Source organism: Eucyclogobius newberryi, unplaced genomic scaffold (assembly GCF_026437365.1).
Source record: "Eucyclogobius newberryi isolate DKJ021-1_F unplaced genomic scaffold, fEucNew1.0.hap1 SCAF_20, whole genome shotgun sequence".
Lineage (NCBI taxonomy): Eukaryota > Metazoa > Chordata > Actinopteri > Gobiiformes > Gobiidae > Eucyclogobius > Eucyclogobius newberryi.
The window spans coordinates 26,756,613-26,771,947 of NW_027315835.1; the positions used below are offsets into that span (position 1 = coordinate 26,756,613).

Here is a 15,335-nt window from a genome sequence, read left to right on the forward strand (position 1 = left end):
GTCAACATTTTTCATCTGGGTCGGACGGTAGGCAAATTCTCGTTTTTTTTACGTTGAAGGCAAAAAAAAAGATCCCAATTTTGTCATTTTTTGAGTCGGAGTGACCACCAGGGGTCAGGCTTCAACAGTCAATGACGAAAAACGTCTCTATCAACCCGATCGGGAGACTAAATCTCACGATTTTAAGATATTTCAATCGACCTTTTGTACGCCGCTATCCTTTATTTTGGTAGCTAAGGCGAGCGGGGGGAACATGCGGCATCCCAGAATGCATTTGCGTAAGTCAAATTGGACATGTCAGTGGCGCCGACAAGGCCAAATCAACTCGTAAATGGCAATGAGAAGACTCCTACGCGCGCTCTATTTTGTTACAGACACATGTGGAGGACTGAAAAGGAAGATCCACATGTGTTACGCGGTGCGTCTTCAGTCCTTTGAGATGAAAGTCAGGTTTACAAGTGTGATAAAAATATTCGACACGGTGATTCAGGAATGACCGGTCAGTGAGTCGGTGAAATAATTGAAAAATAAAAGATTTTGATGTATTTTCAACAAACTGCTGATATTTTTTTTTCAGTCGGCTAGTTTCATAGCGGGTCGGTCGGGTTACGGCAAACAGACATATTCTTTTATTCTGTTTCCAAGGAGCAGTGTGCCAATTTCCCATTGAGCATATCTGATATGTTTTCTTGAAATTGTGCTTTGAAAAGGGAAGATTCAAATGCACATTGTCAGGTATTGCCTTTCACAACCATCAACAGTCCTCTTACAACCACGAAGGGATTCGAACCCTCAGTCTTCTGATCCGAAGTCAGACGCCTTATCCATTAGGCCACGTGGTCCTGGTTTCCTCTGAACAGGCACATTGGAATGCAGTATGCCAATATTTTTCCATGCCCTCTTCACCTTCTTCCGGAAGCCCGTCCGACTTCGGGAGAAACTAAGTTCTACACAAGACTAAAAAGCCATTTTCAGGCCGCCCAGGGAATCGGTGCAGATTTGCATGATGAACATTGGATATTTAAAAAAAACTGGGCGGGACGGAATTTTGTCAATATGGTGGAATATTTTGTCACATCAGGGCTTTAAAACATTGCTTCTCTTGGCACTGTAGCTTAGTTGGTCAAAGTGCCTGTCTCGTAAACAGGAGATTCTGGGTTCAAATCCCAGCAGTGCCTTTTTACAGTAGGTTCTTTGGTACGAATTTGTAAACAACAAGAAGGCTAAGCTAATTTCGAAGGACTCTGATCCTTAATCCTTTTCATCCAAGTTCATTAGACCACAAGCTCAATATTTGCTCTTCTGTTGTTGTTTTTTTTGTGGAGCAGGCTCCCTTAACGATAGCCTACTGACATTCCATTCATTTTATGCTGGAATTTTTTTTTCAAATTTTGTTCTAAAAGTCAATAACATTGGCGCTGTAGCTTAGTTGGTCAAAGTGCCTGTCTTGTAAACAGGAGATCCTGGGTTCAAATCCCAGCAGTGCCTTTTGATATTGTGTTCTTTGGTATGAAAATGCAAACAATGCATCTTAGCTAACCACTAAGGAATCCCACGCTTAAATCTTTTAATCCAAGTCCATTAGAGCAGCTACTTGATTTTAGCTTAGTTGGTCAAAGTGTCTGTCTTGTAAACGTTTTACATTGTGTTCTTTGGTACAAATTTGCAAAGAATAGGAAGGCTTAGCCAACAACGAAGGAATCAGTCCCCTACATCTTTTGATCCAAGTTCATGAGGCAACAAGCTCAAATTGAGCCTTTTGTGTTTAGTTTTTTATTGAGCAGGCTCCCTCAAATAGCTCACTGGTTTTAACGCTGTTTTTTCCGCAAAATTTTGCTTGTTAATGTGTCAACATTGGCTCTGTGGCTTAGTTGGTCAAAGTGCCTGTCTAGTAAACAGGAGATCCTGGGTTCAAATCCCAGCAGTGCCTTTACACATTGTGCTCTTTCCTATGAAAAAGGAAGCTACAACATTTCTTGGCAAACCACGGAGGAATCCGACACCTACATATTTATTTCAAGTCTATTGAAGGCACATATCCTACATTAGGCTACCCCAAATAAATTGTCTGTTTGCTGTAACCCGAGTCAACATTTTTCATCTGGGTCGGACGGTAGGCAAATTCTTGTTTTTTTTACGTTGAAGGCAAAAAAAAAGATCCCAATTTTGTCATTTTTTGAGTCGGAGTGACCACCAGGGGTCAGGCTTCAACAGTCAATGACGAAAAACGTCTCTATCAACCCGATCGGGAGACTAAATCTCACGATTTTAAGATATTTCAATCGACCTTTTGTACGCCGCTATCCTTTATTTTGGTAGCTAAGGCGAGCGGGGGGAACATGCGGCATCCCAGAATGCATTTGCGTAAGTCAAATTGGACATGTCAGTGGCGCCGACAAGGCCAAATCAACTCGTAAATGGCAATGAGAAGACTCCTACGCACGCTCTATTTTGTTACAGACACATGTGGAGGACTGAAAAGGAAGATCCACATGTGTTACGCGGTGCGTCTTCAGTCCTTTGAGATGAAAGTCAGGTTTACAAGTGTGATAAAAATATTCGACACGGTGATTCAGGAATGACCGGTCAGTGAGTCGGCGAAATAATTGAAAAATAAAAGATTTTGACGTATTTTTACAAACTGCTGATATTTTTTTTTTCAGTGGGCTAGTTTCATAGCGGGTCGGTCGGGTTACGGCAAACAGACATATTCTTTTGCTCAGCCTTAGCAATTTCCTTTTATTCTGTTTCCAAGGAGCAGTGTGCCAATTTCCCATTGAGCATATCTGATATGTTTTCTTGAAATTGTGCTTTGAAAAGGGAAGATTCAAATGCACATTGTCAGGTATTGCCTTTCACAACCATCAACAGTCCTCTTACAACCACGAAGGGATTCGAACCCTCAGTCTTCTGATCCGAAGTCAGACGCCTTATCCATTAGGCCACGTGGTCCTGGTTTCTTCTGAACAGGCACATTGGAATGCAGCATGCCAATATTTTTCCATGCCCTCTTCACCTTCTTCCGGAAGCTCGTCCGACTTCGGGAGAAACTAAGTTCTACACAAGACTAAAAAGCCATTTTCAGGCCGCCCAGGGAATCGGTGCAGATTTGCATGATGAACATTGGATATTTAAAAAAAAACTGGGCGGGACGGAATTTTGTCAATATGGTGGAATATTTTGTCACATCAGGGCTTTAAAACATTGCTTCTTTTGGCACTGTAGCTTAGTTGGTCAAAGTGCCTGTCTCGTAAACAGGAGATTCTGGGTTCAAATCCCAGCAGTGCCTTTTTACAGTAGGTTCTTTGGTACGAATTTGTAAACAACAAGAAGGCTAAGCTAATTTCGAAGGACTCTGATCCTTAATCCTTTTCATCCAAGTTCATTAGACCAGAAGCTCAATATTTGCTCTTCTGTTGTTGTTTTTTTTGTGGAGCAGGCTCCCTTAACGATAGCCTACTGACATTCCATTCATTTTATGCTGGAATTTTTTTTTCAAATTTTGTTCTAAAGTCAATAACATTAGCGCTGTAGCTTAGTTGGTCAAAGTGCCTGTCTTGTAAACAGGAGATCCTGGGTTCAAATCCCAGCAGTGCCTTTTGATATTGTGTTCTTTGGTATGAAAATGCAAACAATGCATCTTAGCTAACCACTAAGGAATCCCACGCTTAAATCTTTTAATCCAAGTCCATTAGAGCAGCTACTTGATTTTAGCTTAGTTGGTCAAAGTGTCTGTCTTGTAAACGTTTTACATTGTGTTCTTTGGTACAAATTTGCAAAGAATAGGAAGGCTTAGCCAACAACGAAGGAATCAGTCCCCTACATCTTTTGATCCAAGTTCATGAGGCAACAAGCTCAAATTGAGCCTTTTGTGTTTAGTTTTTTATTGAGCAGGCTCCCTCAAATAGCTCACTGGCTTTAACGCTGTTTTTTCCGCAAAATTTTGCTTGTTGATGTGTCAACATTGGCGCTGTGGCTTAGTTGGTCAAAGTGCCTGTCTAGTAGACAGGAGATCCTGGGTTCAAATCCCAGCAGTGCCTTTACACATTGTGCTCTTTCCTATGAAAAAGGAAGCTACAACATTTCTTGGCAAACCACGGAGGAATCCGACACCTACATATTTATTTCATGTCTATTGAAGGCACATATCCTACATTAGGCTACCCCAAATAAATTGTCTGTTTGCTGTAACCCGAGTCAACATTTTTCATCTGGGTCGGACGGTAGGCAAATTCTCGTTTTTTTTACGTTGAAGGCAAAAAAAAAGATCCCAATTTTGTCATTTTTTGAGTCGGAGTGACCACCAGGGGTCAGGCTTCAACAGTCAATGACGAAAAACGTCTCTATCAACCCGATCGGGAGACTAAATCTCACGATTTTAAGATATTTCAATCGACCTTTTGTACGCCGCTATCCTTTATTTTGGTAGCTAAGGCGAGCGGGGGGAACATGCGGCATCCCAGAATGCATTTGCGTAAGTCAAATTGGACATGTCAGTGGCGCCGACAAGGCCAAATCAACTCGTAAATGGCAATGAGAAGACTCCTACGCGCGCTCTATTTTGTTACAGACACATGTGGAGGACTGAAAAGGAAGATCCACATGTGTTACGCGGTGCGTCTTCAGTCCTTTGAGATGAAAGTCAGGTTTACAAGTGTGATAAAAATATTCAACATGGTGATTCAGGAATGACCGGTCAGTGAGTCGGCGAAATAATTGAAAAATAAAAGATTTTGACGTATTTTCAACAAACTGCTGATATTTTTTTTTTCAGTGGGCTAGTTTCATAGCGGGTCGGTCGGGTTACGGCAAACAGACATATTCTTTTGCTCAGCCTTAGCAATTTCCTTTTATTCTGTTTCCAAGGAGCAGTGTGCCAATTTCCCATTGAGCATATCTGATATGTTTTCTTGAAATTGTGCTTTGAAAAGTGAAAATTCTAATGCACATTGTCAGGTATTGCCTTTCACAACCTTCAACAGTCCTCTTACAACCACGAAGGGATTTGAACCCTCAGTCTTCTGATCCGAAGTCAGACGCCTTATCCATAAGGCCACATGGTCCTGGTTTCTTCTGAACAGGCACATTGGAATGCAGCATGCCAATATTTTTCCATGCCCTCTTCACCTTCTTCCGGAAGCCCGTCCGACTTCGGGAGAAACTAAGTTCTACACAAGACTAAAAAGCCATTTTCAGGCCGCCCAGGGAATCGGTGCAGATTTGCATGATGAACATTGGATATTTAAAAAAAACTGGGCGGGACGGAATTTTGTCAATATGGTGGAATATTTTGTCACATCAGGGCTTTAAAACATTGCTTCTCTTGGCACTGTAGCTTAGTTGGTCAAAGTGCCTGTCTCGTAAACAGGAGATTCTGGGTTCAAATCCCAGCAGTGCCTTTTTACAGTAGGTTCTTTGGTACGAATTTGTAAACAACAAGAAGGCTAAGCTAATTTCGAAGGACTCTGATCCTTAATCCTTTTCATCCAAGTTCATTAGACCACAAGCTCAATATTTGCTCTTCTGTTGTTGTTTTTTTTGTGGAGCAGGCTCCCTTAACGATAGCCTACTGACATTCCATTCATTTTATGCTGGAATTTTTTTTTCAAATTTTGTTCTAAAAGTCAATAACATTGGCGCTGTAGCTTAGTTGGTCAAAGTGCCTGTCTTGTAAACAGGAGATCCTGGGTTCAAATCCCAGCAGTGCCTTTTGATATTGTGTTCTTTGGTATGAAAATGCAAACAATGCATCTTAGCTAACCACTAAGGAATCCCACACTTAAATCTTTTAATCCAAGTCCATTAGAGCAGCTACTTGATTTTAGCTTAGTTGGTCAAAGTGTCTGTCTTGTAAACGTTTTACATTGTGTTCTTTGGTACAAATTTGCAAAGAATAGGAAGGCTTAGCCAACAACAAAGGAATCAGTCCCCTACATCTTTTGATCCAAGTTCATGAGGCAACAAGCTCAAATTGAGCCTTTTGTGTTTAGTTTTTTATTGAGCAGGCTCCCTCAAATAGCTCACTGGCTTTAACGCTGTTTTTTCCGCAATATTTTGATTGTTAATGTGTCAACATTGGCGCTGTGGCTTAGTTGGTCAAAGTGCCTGTCTAGTAAACAGGAGATCCTGGGTTCAAATCCCAGCAGTGCCTTTACATTGTGCTCTTTCCTATGAAAAAGGAAGCTACAACATTTCTTGGCAAACCACGGAGGAATCCGACACCTACATATTTATTTCAAGTCTATTGAAGGCACATATCCTACATTAGGCTACCCCAAATAAATTGTCTGTTTGCTGTAACCCGAGTCAACATTTTTCATCTGGGTCGGACGGTAGGCAAATTCTCGTTTTTTTTACGTTGAAGGCAAAAAAAAATATCCCAATTTTGTCATTTTTTGAGTCGGAGTGACCACCAGGGGTCAGGCTTCAACAGTCAATGACGAAAAACGTCTCTATCAACCCGATCGGGAGACTAAATCTCACGATTTTAAGATATTTCAATCGACCTTTTGTACGCCGCTATCCTTTATTTTGGTAGCTAAGGCGAGCGGGGGGAACATGCGGCATCCCAGAATGCATTTGCGTAAGTCAAATTGGACATGTCAGTGGCGCCGACAAGGCCAAATCAACTCGTAAATGGCAATGAGAAGACTCCTACGCGCGCTCTATTTTGTTACAGACACATGTGGAGGACTGAAAAGGAAGATCCACATGTGTTACGCGGTGCGTCTTCAGTCCTTTGAGATGAAAGTCAGGTTTACAAGTGTGATAAAAATATTCGACACGGTGATTCAGGAATGACCGGTCAGTGAGTCGGCGAAATAATTGAAAAATAAAAGATTTTGACGTATTTTCAACAAACTGCTGATATTTTTTTTTCCAGTGGGCTAGTTTCATAGCGGGTCGGTCGGGTTACGGCAAACAGACATATTCTTTTGCTCAGCCTTAGCAATTTCCTTTTATTCTGTTTCCAAGGAGCAGTGTGCCAATTTCCCATTGAGCATATCTGATATGTTTTCTTGAAATTGTGCTTTGAAAAGGGAAGATTCTAATGCACATTGTCAGGTATTGCCTTTCACAACCATCAACAGTCCTCTTACAACCACGAAGGGATTCGAACCCTCAGTCTTCTGATCCGAAGTCAGACGCGTTATCCATTAGGCCACGTGGTCCTGGTTTCGTCTGAACAGGCACATTGGAATGCAGCATGCCAATATTCTTCCATGCCCTCTTCACCTTCTTCCGGAAGCCCGTCCGACTTCGGGAGAAACTAAGTTCTACACAAGACTAAAAAGCCATTTTCAGGCCGCCCAGGGAATCGGTGCAGATTTGCATGATGAACATTGGATATTTAAAAAAAACTGGGCGGGACGGAATTTTGTCAATATGGTGGAATATTTTGTCACATCAGGGCTTTAAAACATTGCTTCTCTTGGCACTGTAGCTTAGTTGGTCAAAGTGCCTGTCTCGTAAACAGGAGATTCTGGGTTCAAATCCCAGCAGTGCCTTTTTACAGTAGGTTCTTTGGTACGAATTTGTAAACAACAAGAAGGCTAAGCTAATTTCGAAGGACTCTGATCCTTAATCCTTTTCATCCAAGTTCATTAGACCACAAGCTCAATATTTGCTCTTCTGTTGTTGTTTTTTTTGTGGAGCAGGCTCCCTTAACGATAGCCTACTGACATTCCATTCATTTTATGCTGGAATTTTTTTTTCAAATTTTGTTCTAAAAGTCAATAACATTGGCGCTGTAGCTTAGTTGGTCAAAGTGCCTGTCTTGTAAACAGGAGATCCTGGGTTCAAATCCCAGCAGTGCCTTTTGATATTGTGTTCTTTGGTATGAAAATGCAAACAATGCATCTTAGCTAACCACTAAGGAATCCCACGCTTAAATCTTTTAATCCAAGTCCATTAGAGCAGCTACTTGATTTTAGCTTAGTTGGTCAAAGTGTCTGTCTTGTAAACGTTTTACATTGTGTTCTTTGGTACAAATTTGCAAAGAATAGGAAGGCTTAGCCAACAACGAAGGAATCAGTCCCCTACATCTTTTGATCCAAGTTCATGAGGCAACAAGCTCAAATTGAGCCTTATGTGTTTAGTTTTTTATTGATTAGGCTCCCTCAAATAGCTCACTGGCTTTAACGCTGTTTTTCCGCAAAATTTTGCTTGTAAATGTGTCAACATTGGCGCTGTGGCTTAGTTGGTCAAAGTGCCTGTCTAGTAAACAGGAGATCCTGGGTTCAAATCCCAGCAGTGCCTTTACACATTGTGCTCTTTCCTATGAAAAAGGAAGCTACATTTCTTGGCAAACCACGGAGGAATCCGACACCTACATATTTATTTCAAGTCTATTGAAGGCACATATCCTACATTAGGCTACCCCAAATAAATTGTCTGTTTGCTGTAACCCGAGTCAACATTTTTCATCTGGGTCGGACGGTAGGCAAATTCTTGTTTTTTTTTACGTTGAAGGCAAAAAAAAAGATCCCAATTTTGTCATTTTTTGAGTCGGAGTGACCACCAGGGGTCAGGCTTCAACAGTCAATGACGAAAAACGTCTCTATCAACCCGATCGGGGACTAAATCTCACGATTTTAAGATATTTCAATCGACCTTTTGTACGCCGCTATCCTTTATTTTGGTAGCTAAGGCGAGCGGGGGGAACATGCGGCATCCCAGAATGCATTTGCGTAAGTCAAATTTCACACCCTGACAGAGCGTGACATTACTATGGACATGTCAGTGGCGCCGACAAGGCCAAATCAACTCGTAAATGGCAATGAGAAGACTCCTACGCGCGCTCTATTTTGTTACAGACACATGTGGAGGACTGAAAAGGAAGATCCACATGTGTTACGCGGTGCGTCTTCAGTCCTTTGAGATGAAAGTCAGGTTTACAAGTGTGATAAAAATATTCGACACGGTGATTCAGGAATGACCGGTCAGTGAGTCGGCGAAATAATTGAAAAATAAAAGATTTTGACGTATTTTCAACAAACTGCTGATATTTTTTTTTCCAGTGGGCTAGTTTCATAGCGGGTCGGTCGGGTTACGGCAAACAGACATATTCTTTTGCTCAGCCTTAGCAATTTCCTTTTATTCTGTTTCCAAGGAGCAGTGTGCCAATTTCCCATTGAGCATATCTGATATGTTTTCTTGAAATTGTGCTTTGAAAAGGGAAGATTTTAATGTACATTGTCAGGTATTGCCTTTCACAACCATCAACAGTCCTTTTACAACCACGAAGGGATTCGAACCCTCAGTCTTCTGATCCGAAGTCAGACGCCTTATCCATTAGGCCACGTGGTCCTGGTTTCGTCTGAACAGGCACATTGGAATGCAGCATGCCAATATTTTTCCATGCCCTCTTCACCTTCTTCCGGAAGCCCGTCCGACTTCGGGAGAAACTAAGTTCTACACAAGACTAAAAAGCCATTTTCAGGCCGCCCAGGGAATCGGTGCAGATTTGCATGATGAACATTGGATATTTAAAAAAAACTGGGCGGGACGGAATTTTGTCAATATGGTGGAATATTTTGTCACATCAGGGCTTTAAAACATTGCTTCTCTTGGCACTGTAGCTTAGTTGGTCAAAGTGCCTGTCTCGTAAACAGGAGATTCTGGGTTCAAATCCCAGCAGTGCCTTTTTACAGTAGGTTCTTTGGTACGAATTTGTAAACAACAAGAAGGCTAAGCTAATTTCGAAGGACTCTGATCCTTAATCCTTTTCATCCAAGTTCATTAGACCACAAGCTCAATATTTGCTCTTCTGTTGTTGTTTTTTTTGTGGAGCAGGCTCCCTTAACGATAGCCTACTGACATTCCATTCATTTTATGCTGGAATTTTTGTTTCGAATTTTGTTCTAAATGTCAATAACATTGGCGCTATAGCTTAGATGGTCAAAGTGCCTGTCTTGTAAACAGGAGATCCTGGGTTCAAATCCCAGCAGTGCCTTTTGATATTGTGTTCTTTGGAATGAAAATGCAAACAATGCATCTTAGCTAACCACTAAGGAATCCCACGCTTAAATCTTTTAATCCAAGTCCATTAGAGCAGCTACTTGATTTTAGCTTAGTTGGTCAAAGTGTCTGTCTTGTAAACGTTTTACATTGTGTTCTTTGGTACAAATTTGCAAAGAATAGGAAGGCTTAGCCAACAACGAAGGAATCAGTCCCCTACATCTTTTGATCCAAGTTCATGAGGCAACAAGCTCAAATTGAGCCTTTTGTGTTTAGTTTTTTATTGAGCAGGCTCCCTCAAATAGCTCACTGGCTTTAACGCTGTTTTTTCTGCAAAATTTTGCTTGTAAATGTGTCAACATTGGCGCTGTGGCTTAGTTGGTCAAAGTGCCTGTCTAGTAAACAGGAGATCCTGGGTTCAAAGCCCAGCAGTGCCTTTACACATTGTGCTCTTTCCTATGAAAAAGGAAGCTACAACATTTCTTGGCAAACCACGGAGGAATCCGACACCTACATATTTATTTCAAGTCTATTGAAGGCACATATCCTACATTAGGCTACCCCTAATAAATTGTCTGTTTGCTGTAACCCGAGTCAACATTTTTCATCTGGGTCGGACGGTAGGCAAATTCTTGTTTTTTTTACGTTGAAGGCAAAAAAAAAGATCCCAATTTTGTCATTTTTTGAGTCGGAGTGACCACCAGGGGTCAGGCTTCAACAGTCAATGACGAAAAACGTCTCTATCAACCCGATCGGGAGACTAAATCTCACGATTTTAAGATATTTCAATCGACCTTTTGTACGCCGCTATCCTTTATTTTGGTAGCTAAGGCGAGCGGGGGGAACATGCGGCATCCCAGAATGCATTTGCGTAAGTCAAATTTCACACCCTGACAGAGCGTGACATTACTATGGACATGTCAGTGGCGCCGACAAGGCCAAATCAACTCGTAAATGGCAATGAGAAGACTCCTACGCGCGCTCTATTTTGTTACAGACACATGTGGAGGACTGAAAAGGAAGATCCACATGTGTTACGCGGTGCGTCTTCAGTCCTTTGAGATGAAAGTCAGGTTTACAAGTGTGATAAAAATATTCGACACGGTGATTCAGGAATGACCGGTCAGTGAGTCGGCGAAATAATTGAAAAATAAAAGATTTTGACGTATTTTCAACAAACTGCTGATATTTTTTTTTCCAGTGGGCTAGTTTCATAGCGGGTCGGTCGGGTTACGGCAAACAGACATATTCTTTTGCTCAGCCTTAGCAATTTCCTTTTATTCTGTTTCCAAGGAGCAGTGTGCCAATTTCCCATTGAGCATATCTGATATGTTTTCTTGAAATTGTGCTTTGAAAAGGGAAGATTTTAATGTACATTGTCAGGTATTGCCTTTCACAACCATCAACAGTCCTTTTACAACCACGAAGGGATTCGAACCCTCAGTCTTCTGATCCAAAGTCAGACGCCTTATCCATTAGGCCACGTGGTCCTGGTTTCGTCTGAACAGGCACATTGGAATGCAGCATGCCAATATTCTTCCATGCCCTCTTCACCTTCTTCCGGAAGCCCGTCCGACTTCGGGAGAAACTAAGTTCTACACAAGACTAAAAAGCCATTTTCAGGCCGCCCAGGGAATCGGTGCAGATTTGCATGATGAACATTGGATATTTAAAAAAAACTGGGCGGGACGGAATTTTGTCAATATGGTGGAATATTTTGTCACATCAGGGCTTTAAAACATTGCTTCTCTTGGCACTGTAGCTTAGTTGGTCAAAGTGCCTGTCTCGTAAACAGGAGATTCTGGGTTCAAATCCCAGCAGTGCCTTTTTACAGTAGGTTCTTTGGTACGAATTTGTAAACAACAAGAAGGCTAAGCTAATTTCGAAGGACTCTGATCCTTAATCCTTTTCATCCAAGTTCATTAGACCACAAGCTCAATATTTGCTCTTCTGTTGTTGTTTTTTTTGTGGAGCAGGCTCCCTTAACGATAGCCTACTGACATTCCATTCATTTTATGCTGGAATTTTTTTTTCAAATTTTGTTCTAAAAGTCAATAACATTGGCGCTGTAGCTTAGTTGGTCAAAGTGCCTGTCTTGTAAACAGGAGATCCTGGGTTCAAATCCCAGCAGTGCCTTTTGATATTGTGTTCTTTGGTATGAAAATGCAAACAATGCATCTTAGCTAACCACTAAGGAATCCCACGCTTAAATCTTTTAATCCAAGTCCATTAGAGCAGCTACTTGATTTTAGCTTAGTTGGTCAAAGTGTCTGTCTTGTAAACGTTTTACATTGTGTTCTTTGGTACAAATTTGCAAAGAATAGGAAGGCTTAGCCAACAACGAAGGAATCAGTCCCCTACATCTTTTGATCCAAGTTCATGAGGCAACAAGCTCAAATTGAGCCTTATGTGTTTAGTTTTTTATTGATTAGGCTCCCTCAAATAGCTCACTGGCTTTAACGCTGTTTTTCCGCAAAATTTTGCTTGTAAATGTGTCAACATTGGCGCTGTGGCTTAGTTGGTCAAAGTGCCTGTCTAGTAAACAGGAGATCCTGGGTTCAAATCCCAGCAGTGCCTTTACACATTGTGCTCTTTCCTATGAAAAAGGAAGCTACATTTCTTGGCAAACCACGGAGGAATCCGACACCTACATATTTATTTCAAGTCTATTGAAGGCACATATCCTACATTAGGCTACCCCAAATAAATTGTCTGTTTGCTGTAACCCGAGTCAACATTTTTCATCTGGGTCGGACGGTAGGCAAATTCTTGTTTTTTTTTACGTTGAAGGCAAAAAAAAAGATCCCAATTTTGTCATTTTTTGAGTCGGAGTGACCACCAGGGGTCAGGCTTCAACAGTCAATGACGAAAAACGTCTCTATCAACCCGATCGGGGACTAAATCTCACGATTTTAAGATATTTCAATCGACCTTTTGTACGCCGCTATCCTTTATTTTGGTAGCTAAGGCGAGCGGGGGGAACATGCGGCATCCCAGAATGCATTTGCGTAAGTCAAATTTCACACCCTGACAGAGCGTGACATTACTATGGACATGTCAGTGGCGCCGACAAGGCCAAATCAACTCGTAAATGGCAATGAGAAGACTCCTACGCGCGCTCTATTTTGTTACAGACACATGTGGAGGACTGAAAAGGAAGATCCACATGTGTTACGCGGTGCGTCTTCAGTCCTTTGAGATGAAAGTCAGGTTTACAAGTGTGATAAAAATATTCGACACGGTGATTCAGGAATGACCGGTCAGTGAGTCGGCGAAATAATTGAAAAATAAAAGATTTTGACGTATTTTCAACAAACTGCTGATATTTTTTTTTCCAGTGGGCTAGTTTCATAGCGGGTCGGTCGGGTTACGGCAAACAGACATATTCTTTTGCTCAGCCTTAGCAATTTCCTTTTATTCTGTTTCCAAGGAGCAGTGTGCCAATTTCCCATTGAGCATATCTGATATGTTTTCTTGAAATTGTGCTTTGAAAAGGGAAGATTTTAATGTACATTGTCAGGTATTGCCTTTCACAACCATCAACAGTCCTTTTACAACCACGAAGGGATTCGAACCCTCAGTCTTCTGATCCAAAGTCAGACGCCTTATCCATTAGGCCACGTGGTCCTGGTTTCGTCTGAACAGGCACATTGGAATGCAGCATGCCAATATTTTTCCATGCCCTCTTCACCTTCTTCCGGAAGCCCGTCCGACTTCGGGAGAAACTAAGTTCTACACAAGACTAAAAAGCCATTTTCAGGCCGCCCAGGGAATCGGTGCAGATTTGCATGATGAACATTGGATATTTAAAAAAAACTGGGCGGGACGGAATTTTGTCAATATGGTGGAATATTTTGTCACATCAGGGCTTTAAAACATTGCTTCTCTTGGCACTGTAGCTTAGTTGGTCAAAGTGCCTGTCTCGTAAACAGGAGATTCTGGGTTCAAATCCCAGCAGTGCCTTTTTACAGTAGGTTCTTTGGTACGAATTTGTAAACAACAAGAAGGCTAAGCTAATTTCGAAGGACTCTGATCCTTAATCCTTTTCATCCAAGTTCATTAGACCACAAGCTCAATATTTGCTCTTCTGTTGTTGTTTTTTTTGTGGAGCAGGCTCCCTTAACGATAGCCTACTGACATTCCATTCATTTTATGCTGGAATTTTTGTTTCGAATTTTGTTCTAAATGTCAATAACATTGGCGCTATAGCTTAGATGGTCAAAGTGCCTGTCTTGTAAACAGGAGATCCTGGGTTCAAATCCCAGCAGTGCCTTTTGATATTGTGTTCTTTGGAATGAAAATGCAAACAATGCATCTTAGCTAACCACTAAGGAATCCCACGCTTAAATCTTTTAATCCAAGTCCATTAGAGCAGCTACTTGATTTTAGCTTAGTTGGTCAAAGTGTCTGTCTTGTAAACGTTTTACATTGTGTTCTTTGGTACAAATTTGCAAAGAATAGGAAGGCTTAGCCAACAACGAAGGAATCAGTCCCCTACATCTTTTGATCCAAGTTCATGAGGCAACAAGCTCAAATTGAGCCTTTTGTGTTTAGTTTTTTATTGAGCAGGCTCCCTCAAATAGCTCACTGGCTTTAACGCTGTTTTTTCTGCAAAATTTTGCTTGTAAATGTGTCAACATTGGCGCTGTGGCTTAGTTGGTCAAAGTGCCTGTCTAGTAAACAGGAGATCCTGGGTTCAAAGCCCAGCAGTGCCTTTACACATTGTGCTCTTTCCTATGAAAAAGGAAGCTACAACATTTCTTGGCAAACCACGGAGGAATCCGACACCTACATATTTATTTCAAGTCTATTGAAGGCACATATCCTACATTAGGCTACCCCTAATAAATTGTCTGTTTGCTGTAACCCGAGTCAACATTTTTCATCTGGGTCGGACGGTAGGCAAATTCTTGTTTTTTTTACGTTGAAGGCAAAAAAAAAGATCCCAATTTTGTCATTTTTTGAGTCGGAGTGACCACCAGGGGTCAGGCTTCAACAGTCAATGACGAAAAACGTCTCTATCAACCCGATCGGGAGACTAAATCTCACGATTTTAAGATATTTCAATCGACCTTTTGTACGCCGCTATCCTTTATTTTGGTAGCTAAGGCGAGCGGGGGGAACATGCGGCATCCCAGAATGCATTTGCGTAAGTCAAATTTCACACCCTGACAGAGCGTGACATTACTATGGACATGTCAGTGGCGCCGACAAGGCCAAATCAACTCGTAAATGGCAATGAGAAGACTCCTACGCGCGCTCTATTTTGTTACAGACACATGTGGAGGACTGAAAAGGAAGATCCACATGTGTTACGCGGTGCATCTTCAGTCCTTTGAGATGAAAGTCAGGTTTACAAGTGTGATAAAAATATT

At 41.5% G+C, this 15,335-nt stretch overlaps 26 non-coding genes across 26 annotated transcripts; 21 read left to right on the top strand and 5 right to left on the bottom strand.

Annotated features, from left to right (window-relative positions):
• Window positions 1–769: 769 nt before the first annotated feature.
• Window positions 770–842, bottom strand: trnar-ucg (transfer RNA arginine (anticodon UCG)). Its single transcript has one exon. It is a non-coding gene; the product is annotated as a tRNA-Arg (tRNA).
• Window positions 843–1,104: 262 nt separating this feature from the next.
• Window positions 1,105–1,178, top strand: trnat-cgu (transfer RNA threonine (anticodon CGU)). The gene has a single exon. It is a non-coding gene; the product is annotated as a tRNA-Thr (tRNA).
• Window positions 1,179–1,414: 236 nt separating this feature from the next.
• trnat-ugu (transfer RNA threonine (anticodon UGU)) lies at window positions 1,415–1,488 on the top strand. Its single transcript has one exon. It is a non-coding gene; the product is annotated as a tRNA-Thr (tRNA).
• Window positions 1,489–1,856: 368 nt separating this feature from the next.
• On the top strand, window positions 1,857–1,930 carry trnat-agu (transfer RNA threonine (anticodon AGU)). The gene has a single exon. It is a non-coding gene; the product is annotated as a tRNA-Thr (tRNA).
• A 949-nt stretch (window positions 1,931–2,879) lies between these two features.
• On the bottom strand, window positions 2,880–2,952 carry trnar-ucg (transfer RNA arginine (anticodon UCG)). Its single transcript has one exon. It is a non-coding gene; the product is annotated as a tRNA-Arg (tRNA).
• Window positions 2,953–3,215: 263 nt separating this feature from the next.
• Window positions 3,216–3,289, top strand: trnat-cgu (transfer RNA threonine (anticodon CGU)). Its single transcript has one exon. It is a non-coding gene; the product is annotated as a tRNA-Thr (tRNA).
• A 235-nt stretch (window positions 3,290–3,524) lies between these two features.
• Window positions 3,525–3,598, top strand: trnat-ugu (transfer RNA threonine (anticodon UGU)). Its single transcript has one exon. It is a non-coding gene; the product is annotated as a tRNA-Thr (tRNA).
• Window positions 3,599–3,966: 368 nt separating this feature from the next.
• Window positions 3,967–4,040, top strand: trnat-agu (transfer RNA threonine (anticodon AGU)). Its single transcript has one exon. It is a non-coding gene; the product is annotated as a tRNA-Thr (tRNA).
• Window positions 4,041–5,325: 1,285 nt separating this feature from the next.
• On the top strand, window positions 5,326–5,399 carry trnat-cgu (transfer RNA threonine (anticodon CGU)). The gene has a single exon. It is a non-coding gene; the product is annotated as a tRNA-Thr (tRNA).
• A 236-nt stretch (window positions 5,400–5,635) lies between these two features.
• trnat-ugu (transfer RNA threonine (anticodon UGU)) lies at window positions 5,636–5,709 on the top strand. Its single transcript has one exon. It is a non-coding gene; the product is annotated as a tRNA-Thr (tRNA).
• Window positions 5,710–6,077: 368 nt separating this feature from the next.
• On the top strand, window positions 6,078–6,151 carry trnat-agu (transfer RNA threonine (anticodon AGU)). Its single transcript has one exon. It is a non-coding gene; the product is annotated as a tRNA-Thr (tRNA).
• Window positions 6,152–7,434: 1,283 nt separating this feature from the next.
• Window positions 7,435–7,508, top strand: trnat-cgu (transfer RNA threonine (anticodon CGU)). The gene has a single exon. It is a non-coding gene; the product is annotated as a tRNA-Thr (tRNA).
• A 236-nt stretch (window positions 7,509–7,744) lies between these two features.
• trnat-ugu (transfer RNA threonine (anticodon UGU)) lies at window positions 7,745–7,818 on the top strand. The gene has a single exon. It is a non-coding gene; the product is annotated as a tRNA-Thr (tRNA).
• Window positions 7,819–8,185: 367 nt separating this feature from the next.
• trnat-agu (transfer RNA threonine (anticodon AGU)) lies at window positions 8,186–8,259 on the top strand. The gene has a single exon. It is a non-coding gene; the product is annotated as a tRNA-Thr (tRNA).
• A 977-nt stretch (window positions 8,260–9,236) lies between these two features.
• Window positions 9,237–9,309, bottom strand: trnar-ucg (transfer RNA arginine (anticodon UCG)). The gene has a single exon. It is a non-coding gene; the product is annotated as a tRNA-Arg (tRNA).
• Window positions 9,310–9,571: 262 nt separating this feature from the next.
• trnat-cgu (transfer RNA threonine (anticodon CGU)) lies at window positions 9,572–9,645 on the top strand. Its single transcript has one exon. It is a non-coding gene; the product is annotated as a tRNA-Thr (tRNA).
• Window positions 9,646–9,881: 236 nt separating this feature from the next.
• Window positions 9,882–9,955, top strand: trnat-ugu (transfer RNA threonine (anticodon UGU)). Its single transcript has one exon. It is a non-coding gene; the product is annotated as a tRNA-Thr (tRNA).
• A 368-nt stretch (window positions 9,956–10,323) lies between these two features.
• On the top strand, window positions 10,324–10,397 carry trnat-agu (transfer RNA threonine (anticodon AGU)). Its single transcript has one exon. It is a non-coding gene; the product is annotated as a tRNA-Thr (tRNA).
• A 980-nt stretch (window positions 10,398–11,377) lies between these two features.
• trnaq-uug (transfer RNA glutamine (anticodon UUG)) lies at window positions 11,378–11,450 on the bottom strand. The gene has a single exon. It is a non-coding gene; the product is annotated as a tRNA-Gln (tRNA).
• A 262-nt stretch (window positions 11,451–11,712) lies between these two features.
• On the top strand, window positions 11,713–11,786 carry trnat-cgu (transfer RNA threonine (anticodon CGU)). The gene has a single exon. It is a non-coding gene; the product is annotated as a tRNA-Thr (tRNA).
• Window positions 11,787–12,022: 236 nt separating this feature from the next.
• Window positions 12,023–12,096, top strand: trnat-ugu (transfer RNA threonine (anticodon UGU)). Its single transcript has one exon. It is a non-coding gene; the product is annotated as a tRNA-Thr (tRNA).
• A 367-nt stretch (window positions 12,097–12,463) lies between these two features.
• trnat-agu (transfer RNA threonine (anticodon AGU)) lies at window positions 12,464–12,537 on the top strand. Its single transcript has one exon. It is a non-coding gene; the product is annotated as a tRNA-Thr (tRNA).
• A 977-nt stretch (window positions 12,538–13,514) lies between these two features.
• trnaq-uug (transfer RNA glutamine (anticodon UUG)) lies at window positions 13,515–13,587 on the bottom strand. Its single transcript has one exon. It is a non-coding gene; the product is annotated as a tRNA-Gln (tRNA).
• Window positions 13,588–13,849: 262 nt separating this feature from the next.
• On the top strand, window positions 13,850–13,923 carry trnat-cgu (transfer RNA threonine (anticodon CGU)). Its single transcript has one exon. It is a non-coding gene; the product is annotated as a tRNA-Thr (tRNA).
• A 236-nt stretch (window positions 13,924–14,159) lies between these two features.
• Window positions 14,160–14,233, top strand: trnat-ugu (transfer RNA threonine (anticodon UGU)). Its single transcript has one exon. It is a non-coding gene; the product is annotated as a tRNA-Thr (tRNA).
• Window positions 14,234–14,601: 368 nt separating this feature from the next.
• On the top strand, window positions 14,602–14,675 carry trnat-agu (transfer RNA threonine (anticodon AGU)). Its single transcript has one exon. It is a non-coding gene; the product is annotated as a tRNA-Thr (tRNA).
• Window positions 14,676–15,335: the final 660 nt, after the last annotated feature.